Source organism: Lepus europaeus, chromosome 7 (assembly GCF_033115175.1).
Source record: "Lepus europaeus isolate LE1 chromosome 7, mLepTim1.pri, whole genome shotgun sequence".
NCBI classification, from domain to species: domain Eukaryota; kingdom Metazoa; phylum Chordata; class Mammalia; order Lagomorpha; family Leporidae; genus Lepus; species Lepus europaeus.
Window position 1 is genome coordinate 113,973,510 of NC_084833.1, and position 15,828 is coordinate 113,989,337.

The window sequence follows — 15,828 nt, forward strand, 5'->3', positions numbered from 1 at the left end:
AGATTATTTTTCCATGAACTTTTTGAAGTTACACTGTATCTCTAGTTTCTCCTAGTGTGTTTCTCCCTCACTGCCTCTAAATAATAATATAAATGATGACCATGACCATATTTAATATTTAATCCTCACATCCATTCTTAGAGGTAGGACTTTTATTAATCCCATTTTATAGATGAGAAATTGACAGAAGAGCTAAGTAACTTGTGAATGGTCAAGCCAGAATCAAATCTGTAGAGCTTTACTTCTAACCACTAGACTTTGAATCCACAATGCCAACACTAGACATCTTCTCTTACCTTTCTCTCTCTCTCTCAATTTAATTTAATTTTTATTTTGCTTGAGAGAGCGATAGAGGGAAATCTATCTGCTGGTTCACTCTCCAGCTGCCTGGGGCTGAACCTGGGAGCTGGGAATTCAATCCACCCATGTGGGTGGCAGGGACCCAACTACTTGAGCAGTCACCTGCTGCCTCCCAAGGTGCACATTAGTGGGAAGCTGGAGTCAGGAATTACATCTGGGAATCAAACCTACGTGCTTTGATGTGGGACACTGTGTCTTACCTAGAAGGCTAAATGCCCTCTCCTTCAAACTCTCTCTTCTACTCATGACTATCAGAATTATTAAAATATGATCCCAGAACAGTGTATAGAACTAACACAGAATGATAAGTCCAGGACTCCCAAGGCTATTCATGACACCTAAGGTCACATTTAGTGATTTTGGCATCAACACCATACTCTAGGCTCATCTTGACCTTGCATTTAACTCAAATAACCCAGGTCCTTTCTTCTTTTCCAAACCAGATCACCCCATTTTGAGTTTTGACAATTGATTTTTTTTAATGTAAGAGCAGGATTTGGTGTATGTATTCTTGTCATTTCTTTTTCCTGAAACAGATTTTATTTAAAAGTGGATTTACTTGAGGACAGATATAATTTGATAGTTAAAAGTGATGAAATTGTGGACAGTTTTTCTTTATTTTCAAAATGATTTCATTTGTGGTTGTCATGATGTTTTATTCTACAAGAAATAAAATTGTTAAAGGGAAAAATGGACTTTTAAATTCTAGTCCCTCCTTTTTCTTGTTAAAAGCTTGACGAGATGCTTGAATCTGTCTCTCCAGCCCACCAGCCACCCTTCTTGGCTTTCCATCCTGTATGTCCATGTCTGTCATCCTTCTTTCAAGTCACTGGTGTCCATCTGAGGATGGACAGTCCCAGAAGGCAGGAATAGAGCATGCAGCTCCTTGAAATTTAATCCAGAGACTTTGTGTACTGAGTTCATATGGTATTCACTAGTGATGTGCAAGTAGTTTAGAATGACACAAATTGGAGCCCCTGTCCATCAAGGGCTGGTTCTGAGGTTCCAATTTTTTGGAATAAACAGAGTCTACTGTTCAACACTTTCAACAGATATTTACTGAGACCCCAACTCATGCTGGCCACTTTACTACATTCTGGGGGTGTAAAGACGCACATGGGGTGGTCCTTGACCTCAGGGACGCACAGTCCAGGGCTTTAGTCTTGTTCCTGATGTATATCCATGACTTATGGGCCTTGATCCTGCAGATGTGGGTAGATAGCTCAGAGGACATTATAATCCAATAGAGGGACCATGTATGTCCAAGTGCACAACTCACTAGATATACCCCGTACCTGAATCTTGCAGCTGAAATACTGCCTTCTTCTTAGAAGCGCCTCTTGTCTTCATTATACCAAAGGAGTGGGAGTGGGGTACTACTTCATTCCATTTTCTTATTGAAAAAACTACTGGTTCTCTGAGCTCACTACCCAGCCTGATCTCTCTTGCCTGGTGCTCAAAGCCCTGGGTGCCATGCCCCATCCTGCTTACTGGGCACTGTTCTCTCCTCTGGTCTTCTTCAGGCAGACTCTCCTCCATGTCCTAGGGTCCCCTAGGCCCTCCACCTCACTCTTGCTCAGGTGGGCTGCCTTTTCTTGGCTTGCCCTCCTCTCCCTTCTACCAGCCAAGTCTTGTCTGTTCAGTCCTCCAAGACTACCTCTCTCTGAAAATTCCCTTGAGTGCTTTAACTCTTGCCAACTTCATTTCTCTGTGGAGAGAGAGCGACCTTTCTACCACACAGTTAAACCCAACTTTATTTATAGTCTTGTCTTAGCTGATATTGTTTCCCATGAGTGACATTACTTCCCCAGTGAAGTGGTAGCAACACTTCTAAGACCCACAGATTTTATTCGTGAAACACCCAGTAGGCATAGCTCATGTAGCAAACATGTGATGAATATATGCTGGATTTTTAAATTTTTTATTGTTTACATATTTGTTTGAAAGGCAGAGGGAGATAGAGAGACAGACAGACAGACAGACAGACACACACACACACACACCATACTATCCATTGGTTCATAGCCCAAGTGCCCTCAACAGCCAAGGCTGGCCAGGCCAAAGCCAGGATTCAGGAACTCCATCTGGGTCTCCCTTGTGGGTGACAGGAACTCAAATACTTAAGCCGTCATCTGCTGCCTCCCAGAATGTGCTTTAGCAGGAAGCTGGATCAGAAGCAGAGTAGGCAGGATCCAAACTAAGCACTCATCCCAATCTGTGTCTTAACTGCTACCCCAAACATCTGCTCCTATTTTTTTTTAAATTATTTTATCCCAGACAGAGAATTAAGACTGTCTGGCTGTTGATATCTCCAGTCCTGTGACCAGCTGGACTCTTCACCTTCACTGGAAAGTTCTCAGCTTCCGCAACACTTCCACATTCTCACCATAAACAATGGGGTCCGTTACGTTATTTGCTTGCTTTGTGCAACCTTCTCTGTCTGGATTGCAAGCTTTCACAGGGCCTCTCGGCTCTGTCCCCCTGCATGGGGTCTTCCATCACGCAGAAGGCGTGAGTCATGATTAAATGATTACAGCTTTGGTCAGCTAGGGGTACTAAACAGCCATGAACTTTGTTTTTTTCCTCTTGGATTCCTATAGGGAAGGGCATGAAACTCATATTAAATAGAGGTACGAAGCGGGTAGAAGAGGGCAGGGTCCCATATCCCTGTCCTGGCTAGCTCTCTAGACAACAGTCGTCTCATTCCAGAAGCCCCTTTCTAGGAAACTTTCCCATCCTGTGCTGTGGTACAGGATGGCCAGCCCCAGCTTTGCTCTGAAGCTAAACCTATCTAAGGGTCTACTCCATCTCTCCTGGCTGTCATCCTCAGCAAACTCTCACTCAGTCTATAACGGTGTTTTCTTTTCTTGACAGGTGAAATCTGGAGCAGGATTCTGAGACTTCCCATCCTCCATGCTGCTCACTGGAAAAGGGGCTGTGAACTGTAAGTAACTTTGATTGATGCCTTTTACATGCTGACTCAATAAGGGAATGGGTTCAAGACCAGCCCTGAACCTGATCTTTAACAGTCACGCGTTGTGCAAGAGAAACTCTCACAAGTGGACTAGTCAGAATGTAAAATATAGTGGTGCTGTAATTAGATTATGTGTGATTGTGACATACATGACATCCTATTAATTAGACCGTATTGATTGTGCATTAAGGCGGAGTCCGTGTGTTACACGTGTCACGAGTACGGAAGAAGGATGCTTTTGAATTTGCAAGGCCAACCCAGACAGTGAAAGGAGCAAGCGGCAGCATCAGCTTCCAAATGGGGCCAGGTTCATAACCCACCCTTGCTTTTGCATCTGTTTATTTCTGGAAAGGCAGGGAGAATAAAGGGAACACTGTGGACCACCCCCCTTCCACAGCACCCCCTCATACTTCGTGCTAATATAGTCACGTTTGCTCTCCCCCACTAAGTCCACCCACCTGTAGGGCCCTGTCTAAAACCAGCCTCCCCCGTGGAGCCTCCTTTGATAATTACAGCAAGAAGTGGTTTCTCCCTCTTCTGAGAGTCTGCAGCATCTACCTGCTGCCCTCTCCTCTGGCCGGTACTGTGCTCTCTGCAGAGAGGCCATGAGCTCCTGGAGGGTGCAGTCTGGGGTTCCTGCTTCTTCCTCTTCCCACCGCACCCCTCACCTAGTCTCGGCGTGGTAAATATTAGCAGGAAGCCTGGGTTACCCTGCGCAGGCTTCTCCACCCTTCTGGGGTTACCCAAGGCTGGGCCGCTGCTGTGACTTTGATAGTACATTGGCTTCCAACCAGTCCATGGAATTATAAATGATTAACCGTTATCAGCGCACATCTTCACCTCTGTGTAAAAATAGATTGACTGTAATGAGTATTTGAATAAATCATAAGAATGGCCGCCTTGCGATCGTCTAACATCCTGCCGATGGCTGCCCGGTGAGTGAGCAGGGCGCCGGCCTCCCGCCTAATGGCCTGCGATTCAGTGCTGGTCGCCTGGGTGATTGACGGGCCTCAGCTCCCAGGGCACCTCCTCTGCAGCCTGGGCTCTGGAGTGGTTGGATCCCCAGGCCGAGGGGGCGGGGAAGGGTGCCTCCCTCCATCCTGTTCCAGGAAAGCCTGCCTAGGAGATGGGGCTGAGGCTGGTGGGGGGAGCCATGCTAGAAGATAATGACCTTTGTGAGAATCGATGTCTCCTCGCACCGGAGATTAGCGGGACCTCATAAGTCAAGTCAAGGATGAGGAGCAAGCTGAGCGTGAACCTTCACGAGAGCTGACTGTGGAGGAGAAATAAGTCTGCACGTTGTCTCTGTGTCCTAGAGGGCAGCCAGGCACCTGGCCCCTGGGCTTCCCGCTCCCAGGAAAGCTGCTCCCAGGATGCACATCAGCTCTGCAGGGAAGAGCGACTTCCTTCAGGTCCCAGGACTCTGCATGAGAAGAGCCAGATGATCTTGCAGGCAGTGGCTTGCCAAGGCCACCTCAGGCCTGATGATCCTGCCTTTTGGTGGGGGAGAAAGATGAGGAGCAGGAGGCAGTTCAGAGGGACAGAGCCAGTTGAGGAAGGAAGAGCGTGAAAGTCTAAAGTTTCAGAGACAGGGTCAGCGAAGACTGGCTCTGAGTGGGAGATAGCATTTTAATTTAATTTGAGTGGAGTCCCAGTTGCTAGGCCATGTAACAAATCATCCCAAAATACAGTGGCTTAATAACACTGATTCTGTGAGCTAGGCACTCAGCTAGGGCATGACGGTACCAGGTCTGGTGTCTCAGCTAGGTCAACTCGAAAGCTGCATCATCCATGCCTCACCCGCCCATTCTGCTGGGATGTGCTGGGAGCCACTGGCTGATACCTTAGTTGGGACTGTTGGCCACACCCATGTGACTTCTCCATGTGGCCTGATTCCGAGGGCGACATCCTGAGAGCAAAAGCCAGGTGGAGGCTGTGTCACCTTTTGTGACTGTCCCTTCGAAGTCCAGCTGCATTACCTCCACCACATTCTCTAACTGGGACAGCTGCAAGGGTCCACCTCGGCTTCAGAGAAGGGAGCAGACACCCCCTGCTCTCCAGAAGGAGTCACAGCATCTCATTTAGAGAAGAGCCTGAGTTGGATATGGTTGTAGGCATCTTTGGAGACTACAATCTAGCATAGCTGGTATCCACCAAGTGTCTGCTAGCGTCTAGTCCAGCACAGCCTCATCTCTATCCCAGAAAGAATGAAATGGGCCCTTCCTGGGCATGCGGTACTCCTCCTAGAAAGACGAACTAGGTGACTTAAACTGTCCCTTGACTTCTAGAATGTCTGCATTGGAAGGGCCCCTCTAGGCCAGCCTGGGCTTCCTTCTTGGGTAGGAAACAGAGATGCTGCAGCTAGTGAATCCTCAACCTCATAGTCCTTCTCAGCAGGAGTGGGTCCAGTTTGCAAGCCAAGCTTGAAGTTTCATCTCAGACCTGCGACCTGGGACTGCACAGGCCTTGGAAACTTCACTGGCATCCAGGCTCCCCACACCTGCAGAGCCCAAAGCTGGGCTAGGCTTCAGCCAAACATCAGGGTTTACGAAGCTACAGGGGCTGTTCTGGAGACTGGAGGACTCTGGGAACCTCTTGCTTCCTGGTCCTCTAGCCTCCTGCCTTCCCCTCTGCCTCACACCAGGACCTGGGGAAGCTGTGTCCTCAGGATCTGGGCTCCCTATCATTGTCCAATTTCCTGATTCCAATGCAGTTACATCTGGAAAGAGAAACTGAGTGTCCTGCATGCCTTCTCATGACTTAAGGGCATAGAAACAAAACCCAAGTAACCAAAAGTGGAAACAGAACTGGTTTATCTTCCCCAGGGACCAAGATCTGAGAATGGCTGGGATGGTGGGGGGTGTGCAGTGAAGAGAGGGGTATGTGGCCTTGGGCTTGATGGAAAGATGGTGGAGTTCGAAGGTAGGGTTTGGATTCTTCCATGTCACTCACTATTCATACTAGTAATCTTTAGTACTAGTAACCAACACTAATTAGTAAGTGCTAGGCACTATGGAAACACTCGGGGTGCATTTTTTGTTGAGCCTTTAAACTGCTTTATGGGATGCTGTTACTACCTCTGTATTATGGAAAAGGAGAGAAGGTTAAGAAAACAAGAGAAATATCCTAGGAAGAATCAGAGTTGTCTTTCATCATAGATCCTGTATTCTGTGGACTTAAACCACTTCCCTGTGGCTCCGTTTATTCCCCTGTGAAATGAAGATGTCTCATGACATCATGTCCAGCTCTAAGATTCTAGTAAGCTGCTTCTATCTGCTGTGGGCCCACTCTATGGAGGCTCTAGGAAAGTATGGAATGATTTCCTATTTTCTCACTCATGAAACTTTAGGTCAGGAAACGATTGTTTAGTTTGGGCAGGTGAAGGAAACAGACACAAGCTTGAAGATCACTTAGATTTCAAGGCGCCCGCTTACGGGAGAACATATTGGATTTGAAGTCTAAATCTTAGATTGAATCCCAGCCTCACGACGTAACATCCTTGTGATCCTGGGCACATCTCTTTGGCCTTCGGATTCCTCATCTCTAGAGTGGCCATGGGCTTGTCTGTCCTTCTCAGAACTGTTATGGGAATACCAGCTCCTGACAGTACTGGCGCACAATAGGCACTCAGGGGTGCTGTCATTCATTCATTCACCTAATGAACAAATGCAAAGTGGAGTCGAACAGAAGAGTTACACCTTTCTGTTGTTGCTGACAGAGATGGTCAAGGAAGTCTTGCCTTTAACTGTGCTCTCCATAAAAGTTCACTCATAAACTATTAATATTTTAATAATACACATTAGCATCTTGCCCTTTGACAAATGAATATTGAATGAGCAATAAAGAAGCAAAAGAGTAACCAGGTGTACTGCCGCAGAGAGGTTGGAATCTGAGGGAGTTATCCAAGGGGATGCCCCCTTTCCAGAGGCCTGGGACTCACCCCTCTCCCCTATGACCCCCAGGGAGCAGCTCTTAAAAGGAGCTCAGAATCTGGCCAGCACAGCCCAGTCTGAACAGGATTTGCCCTCATTTTTCCTTTCCTTTGGCTGGAGGGGACCTAGGAGAAGAAAGAAAAGGTCATTGAAGAACAGCTAGAGGGGTGGTTTCACCCCCACGTGCCAAACCTTGGGTCTCTCCATTACCTTTGCTAAAGGTGCAGGCACACGCTCTCTCCTGCTCTGTAAGTTAAAACTCTGCAGACAGTCAGACTGTGTGCCCACAAGGAATCAGGCAAGGAGCCTAGAAAAAACAGACTGGTTCCACCCACTCTCTCTCTCGTTGCTCGACCAGGTCCTGCCGGGGAGCCGGTGCTTGGGGGTGTGTGTTAAGGTTTGTATGACAGAATCCTGTACCTCTTCCAGCTTCTGCCTCCAGGCCCACTGCCACGGCCCTCCAGTTTCTGTTGGCCTCCATCTGGGCTGGGAGTCCTTGAGCGCACAGGGAGCAGTGACAGGGATTCTTCGTGGGTCCGGCGTAATTGGTGTGATTTAATGGTGTTTCTGGCGGATTCAGATTTATACGGTTTTCTGAGCTGCAAATCTGCTTTCTAAATGTAGAGTTTTTGTGGAGTGGTAAAAAATAATGGCTGTTCTGTGATTCCTGCCTCCCGAGCTAGGAGATTGCAATTTACATTATGCAAATAGACATTATGCAATCAAGGCACTTTAGCAGGAATCTGGCTGCGGAGAGGAGAGGCCGCTGATGATGCCGAGGTCTGCAACCCCTAGTGGAGGGGCCCGGGAAGAGGGAGAGGAAGTGGAGAGGGAGTGGGGCTGGTTGCTGCTGGGAAACCAACAGGCTATCCCCTTGGTCGGAGGAGGCAAAGTGGGGCCTGGCTGAAGAGGAACCCATCCTGGGAGCTGCCAAAGCAACTCTCAATTAATGGCTTTGTTTAATCATACCCCCTGTCCAGAGGAGTATTGTCTTACGGATAATTTCGTTTGCCTAACGAGATTTTGCTAATTAAATCTCCTTTCAGTTGGTGTGACTATGCCTGCAGGAGAGGGGGCTATTTGACGTCTCCTCCATAAACCTTTCTGGAGAGGAGCTTGGAAGGAGACATGGGAGGGGGAGGGGGAGAAAACACGGAAAGGGAGGGAGACGCTTCCCCGCTGTGAACAGCTTTGAGCAGGGTTTGCAAACGCCAAGGAAGCCTCAGCTTTCTCTGTCCACAAAGCTTTGCCTGGCTGAAAGGGATTCCCCTCTTTTCTCCCTGGACGGCTCTTGTCCCCTCTACCATTATCCATTTTCAAATGCTTCAGAGAGAGGTTCTGAAGGACTTCCAAGCACTGTTCCCAGCAGCCCTGGTTGTGGGGGGGCTGTGGTGGCGTGGGGACCCCTCCACTTGCCTTCTGTGAGTCAGCCAGTCTGGCTTTTCAGAGATGAAAGCCTGCTCCAAAATTGGCCATTTCTCCAGGGATAATTAATTGCATGAATCAACGAGGAAACTACCTCGTCAGATTCATTTATCCTCCGAGCCAGGCCAGCAGAGCCCCTTATCTGCAGTGGAGCCCAGCGCTGTGCTGGGGGAGCCGGGGCCTGTTAATGCTGCCGCAAGTCCAGGTATTTTCTCTGGATTTGCTGTTTTGCTTTCTGCAGTTTCTGTTATCCAGGGTCAACGGAGGTCAGAGAACGTTCAATAGAAAATTCCAGAAATAAACAATCATAAGTGTTAAATAACTTCTATTAGAGTATATTGTCGAAAGTGTTCTATTTATTATTAATTATTTTCATTAGTCTCTTATTGTGTTTAATTTACAAATAAAACTTTATCATTAAGTATGTAGGTATGTATAGGGAAAAAAAGGTAACATCCACACTTTCAGGCACCCACTGGGGGTCTTGGAAAGTATGGGTCATGGGAGACTAACACTGTATGTGACTCTATCACTCCAGGCTGGGCCACCCTCAGTGGTTCTTTACCATCTACAGGCTAAAGGTCAGCTTCCTTGGCCTGGATGACCGTGACAGGTCACATAGACCCGATTGCTCTATTGTCCTCCAAATACTCTGTATACTTGTATGCCTCAGTGCCTTTGCACTTGCTACTTCTTGGCCTGGAATATCCTTAGCTTGGGTAACCCTTGCTTCTCTCATAATACCTGGCTCACATGGCTGTCAGTGACTACCTCCTTACAGGTGCTCCTACCTCCCCCACCTGACTCTACTGTACTCCTTCCTCAGTAGATCCGCACAGGATCCCAAACACTGTTACCCACATTAAGGACCGAATCCCCGCACCTAGAATCCTGCCTGCACACCACAGGCATCCTACAGCATTGGTTGAGTGCAAGAGCTGAGAAAGGGGTGGTTGATGGAGAGGCACCCCAGGACGCTCCCAAAGCCCCTGGATGGACGATGGTGGGGCGCCGGGGGCTGGTTTCTGTCGAGGCCATGAAGTCACCTGTCATCCTTGCCTTCGAGCTTGCGGGTAGGAGGATACTTCACCTGTCCATCTCCTTCTATGTGCTGGGCTTTCATTCCTCACATGTTCAGAGGGCCTCTGCAGGGTGGGCATTGTTTTGCAGAGCGCACTGGAGTTTGTCAGTCCTTAGCAGAGACCCAAGCAGTCTTTGCTTGTAACTGGGCTTCTGGGAAACCCAGGAGCATCTGCCTGTGGGGAGATGAAAGCTCGCATGCGTCCCCGTGTGCACGCCCTCTCATGGTACCCTGGCTCGCACACGCATCCCAGTCCTGGAAGTGTGGATGCCCTCTCGCCTCATGGTGCCAGGGCTTGTACACGCGTCCCTGGAAGTGTGCATGCGAGGGCTCGCACATGTGCTGATGCCTGCCTTGCATGCCTGGATCTGGGTGTGCTGAAGCTGGAGCAAAGCACGGGCCCCATGAGGCATCCTCTGGCTGCTGGTTCTGGATTGTTCTATGATAGAGTGGAACAGTCTGTGTCCCTTGCTGTGGCAGGGGAAGTCCAGGGATCGTCGTGTGTGAGCACACAGGAGTGGGGGTGGAGTGCCAGTGGGACAGTCTTTGTAGGGAGTGGCTCTCTGTCTTCCTTGGTTCCTGAGTTTCAGTGCTCTGCTTCGTGCTCTTAGGTTCAGTACGTCTGCCCGTGGTCTCTCTCTTCATCTGGCCTTGTAATCATCCTGATATCCTCTGAGTCTGTGATGTCTCCAGGCACACAGCAGGTGCTCAACAAACACTTGGTGAACCCGCAAGTGAAGGATGCACTTTGGTGTTAGACAGACTTGAGTTTGAGCCCTGGTTCTGTTATTGACTTAGCTGGAACCCTGGGATTTAATTTTTTTATCCCCAGAGCAAGAATAAGCATACTCCCTATTCTATTTTTCTCAGAGGATTGTTGGCAGAGAATTATAAGAGACATGTGAAAGTGTTTTATAAACTACAAAGCACTGCACAAGTGTAAGAGGTTATTATTATAATGGTTATTACACTTGAAGTGATCATTGTGTTTGAAAATTAGGGATTCTGTTTTCAAGAATATAAAATCATTCAGGCTTGATTTGAACTCTGAGACTTATAGAGCAATCATTATAGGCACTGGTCCTGGATTTGCCCAATGGTGAGGACTCTCAGGGGCAGGAGCCTCAGCCCAGAGACCCCAGTCCTCTCTTCTCCCTCAGCAGACTGTAACTGCGGTGGGGGGAGACATAGTCCAGCTTCACTTATGCCATGGCCCCCATGTGGACCTGTAGGAATGGTCTCTCCTGAGATTCAGTCACTGACTTTTTTTAAAAAAAAAAAAAAAAAACTTTTTAAAAATGATTTATTTTATTTATCTGAAAGACAGAGTTACAGAGAGAGGTAGAGACAGAGAGAGTCTTCCATCTGCTGGTTTATTCCTCAGATGGCCACAACAGCTAGAGCTGAGCCTATCTGAAGCCAGGATCCAGAAGTTTCTTCCAGGTCTCCTAAGTGGGTACAGAGACCCAAGGACTTGGGCCATCCTCTGCTGCTTTCCCAGACACATTAGCAGGGAGCTGGATTGGAAGTGGAACAGCTGGGACTCGAACTGGTGCCCATATGGGATGCTGGTCCTGCAGGCCCCAGGCTTTAACCCACTGCGCCACAGTGTCGACCCCAGCCATTGGCTCTTTAACTTCCATGCCTCATTATCTTTGCATATGCTGTTCCCTCTGCCAGGAATGCTTTCCCCCTTTTCTCTGGTCTTTGGACCCTGTCATACCAAGTGACTGCACTGTCTTCAGGCTTCTGAGAGCCTAGCAAGGACACCTCCCTGGGGGCGTGTATCAGTGTCCCTTGGACTGTTAATGCCTCCCTTACCATCTTGTGTACTCTGCCAGGGCAGGAGCTGGGATTTGCTGGTCCCTGTTGACCCGGAGCCAGGCAGATGAATGGATGGGTGGATGAAAAACGCAGGGGAGGGTTTGCTAGCTGCACAGGATTTGAACTTCTGAAGCATCCTAAGCTCCAAGGGCAGTGGAGGAAGAGGAAGTTTCAGAGAGATTAGCACCACCTAGCACCCCAAATTTCTGAGATATTTCCCACCTACCCTCACACCCTAAAGGTCAATGAGGCTGATCTTCCCTAAGGACTCCAATCCCAGACAGCTGCTGAGCAGTGAGGCCTCCAGGTTGGAACTGTGGCCTGAGGACCAGGAGGTGACCGCCTGTTGCTGACCCCTACAGGTGAGCAGTGTCCCACCTGGGGAGGCAGACGCTGCCACTCTCATCCTCAGACCTCCTGGAGGCTGTCTTTTGGCAGCAGGCAGAGAATCTGCTGGAAGCCCTCCCAGGGGCTTGGCTCCCTCACCTTCTTCCTGGGTCTGGGGTCATCTTGTCTGCTGCCTGCTCTGGATCTCCAACTCCCAAGCCCCACCCCCATGTCACCCTCTCACTCCCACCCCCAGGCAGTCTCAGCAAAGTGCCAGGGGGCTGGGAGGTTTTTCATTACAAAGCGCACTGAACCTGTCTGCCAGTGTTTTGCAAAGTGTTTAATCCAAGGTGTTCCCTCAATTAAAGGAGTGTGAGCATCTGTGCCCCACATCCACCCGCATTTGCATTCTGTGGCGTTCATTGCGGTGGGAAATTGGAAGGCACCTCAGGGATGCTTAGGACAGAATTAGGCTGGGCTGGGGTGGGCGCCTGCGGGAGGGTGGGGTGCCTGTGAGACCCATCCAGTTCTAGGCTGGGACACTAGAGAAGCTGTTTTCTGGTGCAGGGGGCCACATGGGGGTAATGTCCTGGCTCTAGGATCACCTGGGCTCTAGGGTCATCCCTGCCTGGAGCCAAGTACCTGCAACACTGCCGTTTTGTAACGTGAAACCCATTTTTTAAATTACATCACATTTAAGTGACCCATCTGGATCTCCCTGGGGGAGCTTTTTTTCTGCTGGTGGTGGGGACTTTGCGTCATGAAACTGCTCAGCCTTGGCGCTGGCTGAGGCTGGGGGACAGCTCCTCTTCCTTGTACCATGTAATTCCTGAGACTGCAAGTACTTTAGGAGTCCTGCTAGTATTCTCCTCTAGGATGGGAGAAGAGCTTTGCGATGTGACAGGCACTGAGCACGCACTCTCTGTTGTGACTGTCCCACCAGCCCTGAGACAGGACAGACCAGGGAGTGGGGCCGAGAGATGGGAAGCCACCCCTTCATGGTTCCACAACTAAAGAGTGGAGCACAGGGATCTGCTCAGGTCTGTGTGACTCCAAAGGTTTTCTTCTGCACTGGGATGTCTCTCTTAAGATGAAGAAACTGGGATTTCCAGGAATCAGGAATCTTGCTGCTTCCCCAAACCCAAGCAGCACACTCTGCCTGGGTTGTACAGAGGCCCTGATCCTGCCCTCTGTCAGGAGGGCTTAGGCTGGGATCCTTGTGAACCTGGGATGCGCAAGCTCAGCCTGCAGCTGACTCACCCAAGGAAAGGAATCTTGGCTTTGGGGGCTGGGCAAGGAGGGAAAAAAGAATTCTAGGGGGTTAAGAAGAGGCTCGTACATTTCTGAAGGAACCCGAGGTCACTGAATTTCTCAGGACTGAACGGAGAAACTGAGACCCAGTGGCTTGCTTGTCTAAGGCACAGCGGGTTTGGTAGAGCAGGATCCCAGGATCCCGGCTCCTGGGAAAGCAGTGATGTCGGGGCCTGGGAGGTCTCAGGGGCTCTCTAGGATGGGTGTGGCCTTTCCAGATGCACTGTGTATGGAAGGCTGAGGCAGGGATCTAGGCTGCTGTGGACTCCCCTACTGAGGACCTGAGACTTCCAGGTCCCAGAGGGCTGCTGTCATCTCCAGCCCGGACCATGGGGCATCAGACTCCACGGGGGGCAGGTCCTCACCAGCTGCTGGAGTTTCACCGAGAGATGTCCAGGGACAGCAGAGCGGACAGGAGGGGGCTTGGGGCCTCAGCTTTCTGCCGGTCCAGTTTGCCCCACGTCTGGGCAGCATCAGGGCAGCTGGAAGGAGAGGTGGAGGAGCAAGAATTCAAGTTCAAGTCTCTGTGCTCCCACTTCCCCCTTCTGACCAGATAGGACCATGTCTTAGCCTTCATTTCCCAATCTGTTAAAGAGGAATAATTTTATCTCACAGGGTGTTGGGAAGATGCAAGAAAATAAAGGCATTGGTGGCGCTGGTCAGGGCTCAGAACACTGTTGTGAGTTCTCCTTTGCTCCCCAGGGCCCTGTCTACTTTCCCCTCTGGGGTCCTGGGCTCTGGTCCTGGGTATCTGGAGAGCGAGGCTGTGGAGGTGAGGCTGGGCAGTCCCTATTCAGCTCCCCTCCTCCTTTTTCTCCTCTTGCCCCTCCCTCTCTCATCAAAAGACTTTAATAAATGCGTCTCAGCATGTGGCACTGCCTGGGGCTTTATAAGAATGAATTGCTTATCCCAGCCCTTACTTCTGAGAAATGACAGTCTACAATCAAAACACATTTATTAGGCACTGGCTGTGTGTAGCACCCAACACGAGGCCCAGCAGGGTCAGTCTGGGAGCGACCCCCAGGACCTCTGGCCTCTGGCCTCCTCCCAGGACTCTGGCACTTTCTGCTTTCTTGTGTCTCTCTCCTTCTTCATGTGTGGTTCTCTTTGCTAGAACACCCTCCATCCCTCTCATTTACCCAGTTTGATCCCAGTTTCCCGGTAAGGAGAATGTGACCACATCTCAGCTGGGGCTTATCTTCCTTAAATGTCCCTGGGCAACTTGGTCACACTGTGTATCAGTTATGGGTACACTAGAGATGCCTGGTTCTAGAAAAAGTACTAGAGGTGAAGGAACCGAATGTTAGAGCCAGCATGGTCCTGGGTCGGCTCTTCTGTGTCACCCGCAGGGCAAGTCATGCTCAGTCCCTCCACAGCAGAGAAAGCCCGGTTATTAGAACAACTTCCTCTCTCGTTAGCCTTTGGCACTCAATAAATGCTTGTTTTGTTGGACAGCTTCAGCACTGGCATGTCTGCAGGGTGTTCAGTCTGAGAGCCCTTCCCTGCCTCTCGTATTTGCCATTCTAGTAAGTGTTGGCTCTCTCCCACCCAGCCCCAGGATATGAGATCTCCAGATGGGGTGTGGGACAGGCGGGGAAGAATGACCCCCCTCTTTCTTGAATCTCTGCCAAGGACATTTCCTTTTCCTGAAATCTTTCTGTTCTCTCTGTGTGGCCGGGTTCTGCCCATCCCTCCAGCTCCCATGCCACCTCTGTACAAAGTCTTCTACATCCTTCAGCGAAAAATAATTTCTCCCTCTGAGGCTGGAACCTGCTGACACTGTCCAGTGTCACCTGCATCCCGCTGAGCTGTGTCAGTACAGGGTCCCCAGCTGCTGCTTCTGCAGCCTTTGCTCCACGTGCCTGGCATGTTCTGAATTCACAACACATGTGAGCCGCGTGGATGTGCGAACAGGAATGCTACTCCTAGCTTGTTGCAGAGGGAGGGGTATGGGTTCTTCTCTCATCTTCCGCTTTGAGGTTTTTTTTGCCCCAGGGTTCTGTTAGACCTGAAGGTGCGTTCGTTACCAGTTACTGGAAACTAGATGCTGTGGCCAGCAAAAGAAAAACAGGTGTTAGATTCTGCTTGGCCTACTGAGCAGACTGGAATTACTTCTGCCTGGCAGGCCTGGCCCGTCCCAGGATACTGATATCTACAGGCGAAGTCTCCAAAACAGAGTAAGCAAGATGAGCCATTGGAATAAGAGAAGAAAATGGTAGTTTAATCTACTTGAATTTTATCTTATCTTGTTTAGTTTTCTCTTTTTGAGTGCATTTCATAAGACATATATTGGTAGCAGATGCAGTATATTCTCTCTCACACACACACACAAATGTATGTTATATGTGTGTGTCATGAGGGTGTATTAAAATCGTTTTTGCTGATAGAGATGTAAAAATATCAGACTTGTATGAAATCGTGATACTAAGGCACATTCACTGGAAACTCTGACAATGCCCCACCCTCTGGCGTGGCCTTACTCTTGCCTAACACTTTATGAACTGAACCTTGCTGTAGGAAGAATTCCTTAAGGAAAGGAACTTGGGAATCCTGTTCTCCTGTGAACCTCCAGGTCCTGGCCCATAGCAGGTGCT

The 15,828-nt window shown here is 49.4% G+C and overlaps 1 protein-coding gene across 5 annotated transcripts in view; it reads left to right on the forward strand.

Annotated features, from left to right (window-relative positions):
- Positions 1–15,828, forward strand: part of PKNOX2 (PBX/knotted 1 homeobox 2) — a 268,446-nt gene that overhangs the window by 70,347 nt on the left and 182,271 nt on the right. For all 5 annotated transcript variants that reach the window (XM_062197279.1, XM_062197278.1, XM_062197282.1 and 2 more), the window contains exon 2: positions 3,235–3,304. The gene's annotated coding sequence lies outside the window, so the exon portion shown is untranslated. The remainder of the gene's footprint in view (positions 1–3,234; positions 3,305–15,828) is intronic.